Below are 10307 nucleotides of genomic sequence, written 5' to 3' on the forward strand. Positions count from 1 at the left end.
GGCCATTTTCTCATAGAGTTATAATGTATCAGAGTGCAATACACCTACCAACCGATAGGGTCGCTTTGTTGAAAGCATATGGAGAAAATGGCCACCGATCAGATTAAAATGCTTTTTATTGAACAATACGGATGATACGGGTACTTTTGAGAGCCCGTACATAAATGTAACATCCGTGGCCATGGGATAAGCATAGCTGTAGTATACAACCCTCGTAGACGTATTTATGATTCTGACGTTTTCAATCTACGAGAGTTGTAGGGTGCACTTCCTATAGTGCTTTGGACTTTCTGCACTATGCCCCGTAGACACTCCAAACATTGTACAAAATGAAAATAAAGGTGCTTACCGCCGAGCCCCAAATGTTAACTGTCTCTACGGGGTAGTAGTGTAATGTAATAATCCATATCTTTCAATGAAGAAGTGTTTTAATGCCGTCTGTGGCCGAACGCCATTTTTTCACCCTCGTTTACTTCCTGTTTACATTTAGTGTAATTCCGGGTTCCACCGGATGCGCCCCGTCACTACCCGTCACTACCGCCCATTGGGAACTTCCGACAGAATCGGCCACAGACGGCATTAAAACACTTCTTTATTGAAAGATATGGATTATTACATTACACTACTACCCCGTAGACCCAGTTAACATTTGGGGCTCAGCGGTAAGCACCTTATTTTCATTTTGTACAATGTTTGGAGTGTCTACGGGGCATAGTGCAGAAAGTCCAAAGCACTATAGGAAGTGCACCCTACAACTCTCGTAGATTGAAAACGTCAGAATCATAAATACGTCTACGAGGGTTGTATACTACAGCTAGGATAAGCACTTTATATTTGAAATATGAACGTTTCTGTAGATGTACGAGCTATAAATGGAGAAAGTGCAAACACCAGGTTGAAATTCATCCATGACGGTGGAGACAGACGACCGTCGTGTATCCATGGCTATTACTCCCTCTAACATTTCCCGTGTTTTTAGTTTATTGAAATAATGTCATGCACATTTGTCCAGTGCATAGCCTACTGCAGGCCTTGTTGACTAGATTTAGAAGAGATTTTGAAGCTATTGCTGCTGAAATGATCGATTATTTTTAAGGGGAAAAGCCGTCATTTAACATGCAAGTCAATGGGTGAGAAGCAGAGATTGCCAGGCGCTGCCAGGCCTGGGTGTGACTAACTTCGCACCACCAGTCACAGAGTGGAGTGGGTGGGGCTTAGCGAAGGGTCCATTGATAGAAAATAATTCATTTTTTGGGTGAACTACTCCTTTAAGAGAATTTTCCAAATATTGTATTTTTTTTTGTTTACATTTTGGGGGAAATATCCAAATTTACTTCAAGGTGCCCACTCTTCCCGTTACTGTCTGCCAACGGGACAGACTGTCTGCAGTGGGACATTGTTTACATTCAATGCAACCGCATAAATTAACCACTTAAACCCCAGCATCAGTATTGTGGGGAAAGCTTTTGCAGAAAATAGCAGATCGACAAGCTCACAACGCCTCGCAGTTGTGAGCTTGTCGCTCTGCTATTTTCTGCAAAAGCTTTCAGCACAAATAACAGAAACTACACTAGCAGAGAGCCCTGAGGGACTCCGCTCAACCAGAAATGTTGAGAGCCCGATACGGTGCGCAACTAGCCCTGAAACATGATTGACAGTCATGACGAAACTTCAACCTGGTGTTTGCACTTTCTCCCTTTTTGGCCCGTACATATAAACGTTCAGTTTTCAAATATGTTTACCCCGTGGCCACGGATGTTACAATTATGTTCGGGCCATCAGAAGTACCCGTATATTCCGTATTGTTCAATAAAAAGCATTTTAATCCGATCGGTAGCCATTTTCTTTGTATTTTCTCCATACTTTCAACAGCGCGACCCTATCGGTTGGGAGCTGTACTGCACTCTGATACATTACAACTCTGTGATAAAATGGACATCAATCGGATTAAAATGCTTTTCATTGAACAACACGGAATATACGGGTACTTCTGAGGACCCGTACAGAATTGTAAAATCCGTGGCCATGAGGGTAAGTACTTTATATTTGAAATATGAACGTTTATGTAGATGCACGGGTTGTAAATAGAGAAAATGTAAACACCAGTTTGAAGTTCATCCATGACCGCCGTCATGATATGACAGTCACCTATCAGGGCTATAGTTGAACAGCGACGTTCTTGCCTGTGTAAATACATTTACAACGTTAGCCTTGGATCAAGACTATCATAGATGTATTTTATCGAGGCTGTAGCCTAAAAATCTATTATTTTCCTTACCGTTTATGAAAAGAAAGTAAGTATAAATCTCTCCACCTGCTTTCGTTGTTTTCAGTGCGTTTGCTGCGTTGTGTGCACGACAAAGTTTGGTGCATTACGGTAGCCTAGCAGTGGTGGAAAGTAACTAAGTACATTTACTTAAGTACTGTACTTTTTTGTACAATTTTGAGGTATTTGTACTTTACTTGAGTATTTCCAATTTCCAATACTTTTACTTCTACTCCACTACATCTCAGAGGCAAATATTGTACTTTTACTCCACTACATTTACTTGAAAACTTTAGTTACTAGTTACTTTTCAGATATAAACTATGATATAATAAAACATACATTAACCACTTTAGCCCTATTTTATACATAGGCTATTTGAAAATAGCCGATCTACAAGCTCACAACGCGTCGCGAAGCGACGCGTTGTGAGCTTGTAGATCTGCTATTTTCAAACATTTTAGTACTTTTACTTTTGGTACTTTAAGTACATTTTGATGCCAATACTTTTGTACTTTTACTCAAGTAAATTTTGAATTCTGGTCTTTTACTTGTAACAGAGTATTTTTATTTTGCAGTATTGGTACTTTTACTTAAGTAAAGAATTTGAGTACTTTTTCCACCACTGTAGCCTAGGCTACCCATACCGCACTGATCTCTGATCTGTGCATAATAAAAACACATTTTTATTCCTACTCACCTGTACAGCTGGGTAGGAAGGAGAAACGTGTAGTGAGTGTGTGGTGGTACGGGTTATTATTCACTGAAGCGGTGATCCGCGTCCAGACAGAGAGAGAGAGAGAGAGAGAGTGTGTTACTGTGGCGATGGAGGGAAGAAGGGTCAACGTGGGGTTGAGTATAATGAACAAGACACGCCCACACCCACTGAATGCCATTCATATTCACATCACACACAGCCCCTGGTTACAATGTAACGAGATTACATTACCACCACGCACATGTGTGCAGCAAAATGCCTTTATTTATAGTCACTCACAACCAGTGGTGGAAAAAGTACTCAAATTATTTACTTAAGTAAAAGTACCAATACTGCAATATAAAAATACTCTGTTACAAGTAAAAGTCTAGAATTCAAAATTTACTTGAGTAAAAGTAGAAAAGTATTGGCATCAAAATGTACTTCGAGTACCAAAAGTAAAAGTACTAAATATTTGAAAATAGCCGATCTACAAGCTCACAACGCGTCGCGATGCGACGCGTTGTGAGCTTGTAGATCTGCTATTTTCAAATAGCCTATGTATGAAATAGGTTTAAAGTGGTTTAATGTATGTTTCATTATATCATAATTTATTTCTGAAAAGTAACTAGTAACGAAAGTTTTCAAGTAAATGTAGTGGAGTAAAAGTACAATATTTGCCTCTGAGATGTAGTGGAGTAGAAGTAAAAGTATTGGAAATTGGAAATACTCAAGTAAAGTACAAATACCTCAAAATTGTACTTAAGCACAGTACTTAAGTAAATGTACTTAGTTACTTTCCACCACTGGTAACGAGATTACATTACCACCACGCACATGTGTGTAGCAAAATGCCTTTATTTATAGTCACTCACTACTGCAATAGTAGTTAAAAAGAAAAGGGGGGGAAAGGCTGTATAAAGCAGTGGTTCTCAACTTGTGGGTCGGGACCCCAAGGGGGTCCCCCCCACATGATTTTGGGGGGGTCCCCAGACGACAGTGAAGTGACAATTTAAGGACTTTAAATACCTTTTTAATACCTACAATTCTGAAAATAGACGATCATTGCGAGGTGTTGTGAGCTTGTAGATCTGCTATTTTCACAACATGTATCTGTGGAACCTAGTCAAACTAAATGTAATGCCTCAACTCCTCCAATTCAAAGTGCTAGCTTATTAGGGTGGGGGGGGGGGGGGTTGCAAAAAGTACAGTGGTACGATTATACAATGATGCTAAAAGGATAACACAAAAAGCCATAGGGCTTGTTTCCATTCAATTCATCAAGACATACAATAATATACCAAACAATCAACACTAGTAGCAATAACAGTACAGAAAACATTTTCTTTTGGGGGGGGGGGGGGTCATTTTTATGGAATACCAAAAATGCCATATCTAAAAAATAAATGAATGAATAAAGCAAGAAATGCTAAAATAAATAATACATATACAAATAAATATAAAAAATAAATGTTTAAATGTATTTATTTATGTGACAATTTACATTTTTTTTAATATATTCATTTATTTATGTATTTGTTCATGTTTTATTTATTTATGTGGACCCTAATGGGTCCATTTGGTTCCAATTGTACACTCTCAGAGGCACAGACCCATAAGGGTCCTTTTGGTTCCTAACTATCAATCATTTGGCTGGGGACCCCCTGGAAGGACCCCTGGGGGTCCCTGGACCTCACTTTGAGAACCACTGCTGCTGTAGAAGGCTTGTGAGCCCCATATGCCAAACCTCTCCTCCCAGCAGAGGATCATGAATCATGACCTTTGATCAGTGGTTCTCAACATGTGGGTCGGGACCTCCAGGGGGGTCCACACATGATTTTTTTGGGGGTCCCCAGATGACAGTGAAGTGACAATTTAAGGACTTTTGAGACATTTTTAAACGTTAAAAATAAAACAAAACAAAACAAAAAGACCATTACTGCATCAAAAGTAACTATAGGCCTTCTCCTAGAAATTATACTATAAAAGCTGGTCCAACATTTGCCAAATTGTCAAATAATAAAGGAAAGAGGCAAACATTTTGAAAATAGCCAATAGATCTGCTATTTTCACAATATTTATCTGTGGAACCGAGTCAAACAAAATGTAATGCCTCAACTCCTACAATTCCAAGTGCTTGGTTCAGTTCAAATATGATTATTAGGGGGTGCCCAGTTCAAATTTGATTATTTGGGGGCTCGCGGCCTGAAAAGGTTGAGAAGCACTGCCTTAGATCAGGGGTTCCCCAAACTTTTTCAGCTCGATACCCAAAAGAGGCATTTTATGTCACCTTGGGACCCAAAATACAAAATACATTATGAATGAATAACTTTAGCCTTATTTTAAAAATTGCAAAAATAGCGGATCTACAAGCTCACAACTGGTCGTATCGCGGCGCATCGTGAGCTTGTAGATTTGCTTTAAAGTTAAAATTTTAAATTATTTGCCCATGCCCAAAATTGGGACATGGGCTTGTTTTTCCAGACCTGGTTTGTTATTTCTCTCGCATAATCTGGCAACACTGTCCGGTACCTCTATAGGGGGGGGGGGGGGTCCTCAGAGTTACTACATCTCTCTCTCAGCAAAGGGGTCCTTAGCCTGAAAAAACATTGAAGATCCCTGCTCTATGTACTATTTACCCTTTTTCTCCACCTCAGTAACCCAATAAAGCCAGCAAGCCATTAGTGGTAGATGGACTGCTAGTGGGTTTGGGAAATGATCTCCGTGGTCATGGACCTGCACTGCTGACAAGCTGTCTGCACAAACATGATCGGCGAGGAAGACTCCATCCATCAAACCAAGTTCTTACTGACACAAAGGAAAAAAAGAACAAAGACTTTGAGGTCTCGTCACATAACTTGAAATCTCTCAAGTTAATAATGCATCATGGCACAACTTACTGCACTTTAAATACAATTTTGTAGTATGTTTACTTTACTTGAGTATTTCCATTATCCAATGGACACAACTATAATTCTACATCTCTGAGTACATTTTCCAAACCTTTTACTCCACTACAGTTACTTGAAAACACTTTCTTAGATTATTTTGTATAAAACATAAATTAAACCAATTAAACCCTATTTCATACTTTGGCTATATTCACAACACATTGCATAGTTGAGTGTTGTGAGCTTGTAGGTACGCAATTAAAAAGAAAGAACGGACACATTTTAAAACTGTGAAATGGCACATTCTGCATACAGTATATTTTGAGACAAACACTTACTTCAATCAAGTAAAACTTTGAATCCAGGAGTTTTAGCCTATACTTAGTAAACATAACATAGTATTGTCTACATTGTGTTTTTTCTACTTTTACTTTAGTGAAACATCTGAGTAGGCCTACTGTACTTCTTCCACCAGTGATGTTGACCCCACGCAGCAGCCCCCTGAAATCAGCTCATTTCTATGCCTGTGCAGAGCTCCTTTCCACTGTTGTTGATTTTATGGCCTAATTCATGAACCATCGCATGACGGTGTCTCTCGCGGCCAAAAATAGCAGACCTACACGCTCACAATGCGTCGAATCTGCGACGCGTTGTGAGCTTGTAGACAAAGTATGAATCGGGCTCATCATCACGGCTCATTCTTTGCTGCTGTAAACTCTCTCTCTCGGCAGGGTTTGAACAGCCAGGGGCCACGGCTGAACACACACACAGTCAAAAGCAAACTGGTTGAAGAGAAAAACAAACATGATGTGCATTGGACTGTGGTGTGTGTGTGTGTGTGTGTGTGTGTGTGTGTGTGTGTGTGTGTGTGTGTGTGTGTGTGCGTGCGTGCGTGCGTGTGTGTGTGTGTGTGTGTGCAGGGACGTCACGGGCTCTCAGAAGGTGGGGGGATGGACTTTCGGTGGACTATACCCCTTACTTTACACTTTGGCTATTCAAAAATAGCAGATATACAAGCTCATAGCGCGGCACCGAGTGCCGCGCTATGAGCTTGTAGATCTGCTATTTTTGAAAAAGCGTGAAAAACATTTGTAACTGTCAAATGTAAACAAATGTTTTTTTTGGCGGATTTTGTTAGTTTTTTTTTCGAGTTTTGGTTACTTTATTTCGGTTTTAGGGTTAGGGTTAGGTTATTTAATTCTTATTTTTGCCTGATTTTACCGATTTATTATCAAAAAATATATATATTTTTTTTTTTCAAAAAGTGGGGGGTATGAAATCACGGATCTGTGAGAGTGAGGGTGTCGCGTCGTACGCACAGTGAATGGCCATGACGCCCCTGTGTGTGTGTGTGCGTGCGTGCGTGCGTGTGTGGTGCGTGCGTGTGCCTGTGTGTGTGCCTGTGTGTGTGTGTTTGTGTCTGCCTTTCTATCTGGTTCCCCTCCACTCAGGTCCCTCATTGCTGGCACCACACCACAGGTCCCTGAAACACTGTCACACATCTTGAATGGCTGCTATGCATACAAAGAGATGTACATAGCACGTCATGACAGAATAGTGGAACTCGTTGCAGAGGACGCACAGTATCAAAATATCATGCATCCTCCGTGAGAATGTGCAATAATTCCCGTGTCATTTCATCCATGTTCCATCTCTGTGATAACCCAGACATCTTTACATCTTTGACAGCTAATACATGATGTTGTGGTTGATGAAGAGTCCAGGGGTCTGTATTAGAGATATCCTTCACCTTTGACCCTAGCCGAGAGGAAGCCTTTATGACCAAGGTCATTAAATACTAACCACTTCTCAGTGGTGGAAAGTAACTAAGTAGATTTACCTAAGTACTGCACTTAAGTACAATGTTGAGGTATTTGTACTTTACTTGAGTATTTCCAATTTCCAATACTTTTACTTCTACTCCACTACATCTCAGAGGCAAATATTGTACTTTTACTCCACTACAATTATTTGAACACTTATAATAGTTAGCCTACTTTGTAGATTTTGATTATTATTACAAAACATACATTACCCACTTCAGCCCTATATACATTTTGGCCACTTGAAAATAGCCGATCTACAAGCTCACAATGCGTCACGATGACACGCATTGTGATCTTGTAGATCTGCTATTTTCAAAAGATTTTTATACATTTGAAAACTTAATTCTGCGTAATTAGTACTTTTACGTTTGGTACTTTAAGTACATTTTGATGCCAATACTTTTGTACTTTTACTCAAGTACATTTTGAATTCCGGACTTTTACTTGTAACAGAGTATTTCTGTAATGCAGTATTGATACTTTTACTAAAGTAAAGTAAAACATTTGAGTACTTTTTCCACCACTGCCACTTCTACATACCATCTCAGAGCTGGGCTATAGGTGCAGACTATTTAAGGGGCCAAGCACGTGGTGCTAATGGTCCCTTCTTGTTTCTCTACCTTTTATTATTATTCTTCCACCGTTTTACGCATAAATGGCATAATTAGCCTAACCATGCAGTCGTTTTTTACGAAACTCTGCAATATGGTAGACGGCTATGTCAAGTGTCGAAGACACGAAACCCACCACCATTGACCAAAGGGTGGCGCTATAGCATTCAATTGAATGCAAAACTTTGAACCAGTATAACACATGCCCTGTTGGAGCTATTGCCGTGAAACTTCAATACACATGCGTCTGATAACTGGGGCTGGGGAAGGGGCAGCAACTCGTGCTTTGATTCACCTCACTACCCCATGGCTATAGCCTCGATCTCCAGGCATTTATTTTCCTTCGCGTTTTGCTCAAAAATAAGAGCCTGGACCAGCCTGGTGACGTTTCTGGCATAGGAAGGGTTTCATTTCCCCAACCAACCAGAGTGCAGTGGGCGTCGCTCCAAATGTGTGACGTCAGGGCTCTCGATGCTGCATATCGGGGGAGGAGGAGGGGCATGGGGCGGGGGGCTGACGGACAGATCGGTGAACCAATGGGATCTCGCAGAATTTGTCTCCGTAGATTTTGAACCCCCCCCTCAGATATCAGACGCGCTAGGGCAGCCTACCCCATGGCTATCACGACCGAAGGTGCTCAGTCGTTGTACGACGGTAATCTAGAAGTCCCGACCCAATGGCATGGCGCTATATCTACAACAGGTTGTCGGCAGGTTGTCAGCAGGAGATGCTTTCCAACGCCTTCCGAGTCGGGCCGATGCCGGTGCGGTGGAGAGCTGCCTTTACAGGATGGGGCAGGGGTGTAACCTTACAGGATGGGGTATGTCGTGTGTAACGAAAAAGCCACCTAACATCCTAAATAAGCCTTAGTGAGTCGTGGTTCTGGTCGACGGCACATGGTTTACAAATCGCTAAGTAACACATAACACATTTACTGTGGATGGCATCAAATTATGACCCATACAGTCACGGCCCACTGCTCTTACTGTAGCTTCACTCCTGCCTCTACATTGCTTGCTTGTGTGTGTGTGTGTGTGTGTGTGTGTGTGTGTGTGTGTGTGTGTGTGTGTGCCTTTTTTGTGTGTGTGTGTGTGTGTGTGTGTGTGTGTGTGTGTGTGTGTGTGTGTGTGTGTGTGTGTGTGTGTGTGTGTGTGTGTGTGTGTGTGTGTGTGTGTGTGTGTGTGTGTGTGTGTGTGATGCTATAAATTAGTGACACTGCTACATAAAATAATATGAATAAAACCTGTTATGAAAGTGAATTTGTCATTCATTTATCTTTATCTTTTACGTAAGTATTGTTGAATAGCCCAGTGGTTGGTTGAGTGGCTGGCTGGGTGAAGTGAAGTGAAGTGAGTGAGTGAGTGAGTGAGTGAGTGAGTGAGTGAGTGAGTGAGTGAGTGAGTGAGTGAGTGAGTGAGTGAGTGAGTGGGTTGATGGGTTTGTGGCAGTGGTGTAAAGTAACTAAGTACATTTACTGAAGTACTTTTGAGGTACTTTTACTTTACTGGAGTATTTCCAACTCTCTATACTTTTACATCTACTCCACTACATCTCCGAGGAAAATATTGTACTTTTACTCCAATACTTTGAAAACTTTAGTTAGACCTCAATTATTATAGCAAAACACACTGAACACTTTAGCCCTATATCCATTTCGGCCATTTGAAAATAGATCTACAAGCTCACAAAAACTTGTGAAATGGGACATTATTCACAATGAGTACTTTTACTTCTGTACTTTAAGTATATTTTGATACAAATACTTTTGTACTCAAGTAAATCAAGTGAAAAACGGAGTACTTCTACATTGCAGTATTGATACTTTGACTTAAGTAAAACATTTGAGTACTTTTCCCACAACTGGTTTGTGGGTGAAAATGTACAATAGTGATACAGACATGTTATCATTTCCCCCCCCCCCCCTCCCCCATGCACCCCAAAGAAACCTGGCTAATAGCCTATGGTCAGACTGTTAGGATCAACTACAGCCTACTGAGGAGTTCTGCAAAGGCGTTT

At 40.8% G+C, this 10307-nt stretch overlaps 1 protein-coding gene across 2 annotated transcripts in view; it reads right to left on the reverse strand.

The window, feature by feature from the left end:
• tspan11 (tetraspanin 11) overlaps window positions 1-3086 on the reverse strand; it is a 48257-nt gene extending 45171 nt beyond the window's left edge. For both annotated transcript variants that reach the window (XM_080421822.1, XM_080421821.1), the window contains exon 1: window positions 2967-3086. The gene's annotated coding sequence lies outside the window, so the exon portion shown is untranslated. The remainder of the gene's footprint in view (window positions 1-2966) is intronic.
• Window positions 3087-10307: the final 7221 nt, after the last annotated feature.

Source organism: Gymnoscopelus braueri (genome assembly GCF_963280865.1).
Source record: "Gymnoscopelus braueri genome assembly, chromosome: 23".
In the NCBI taxonomy this organism is placed as follows: domain Eukaryota; kingdom Metazoa; phylum Chordata; class Actinopteri; order Myctophiformes; family Myctophidae; genus Gymnoscopelus; species Gymnoscopelus braueri.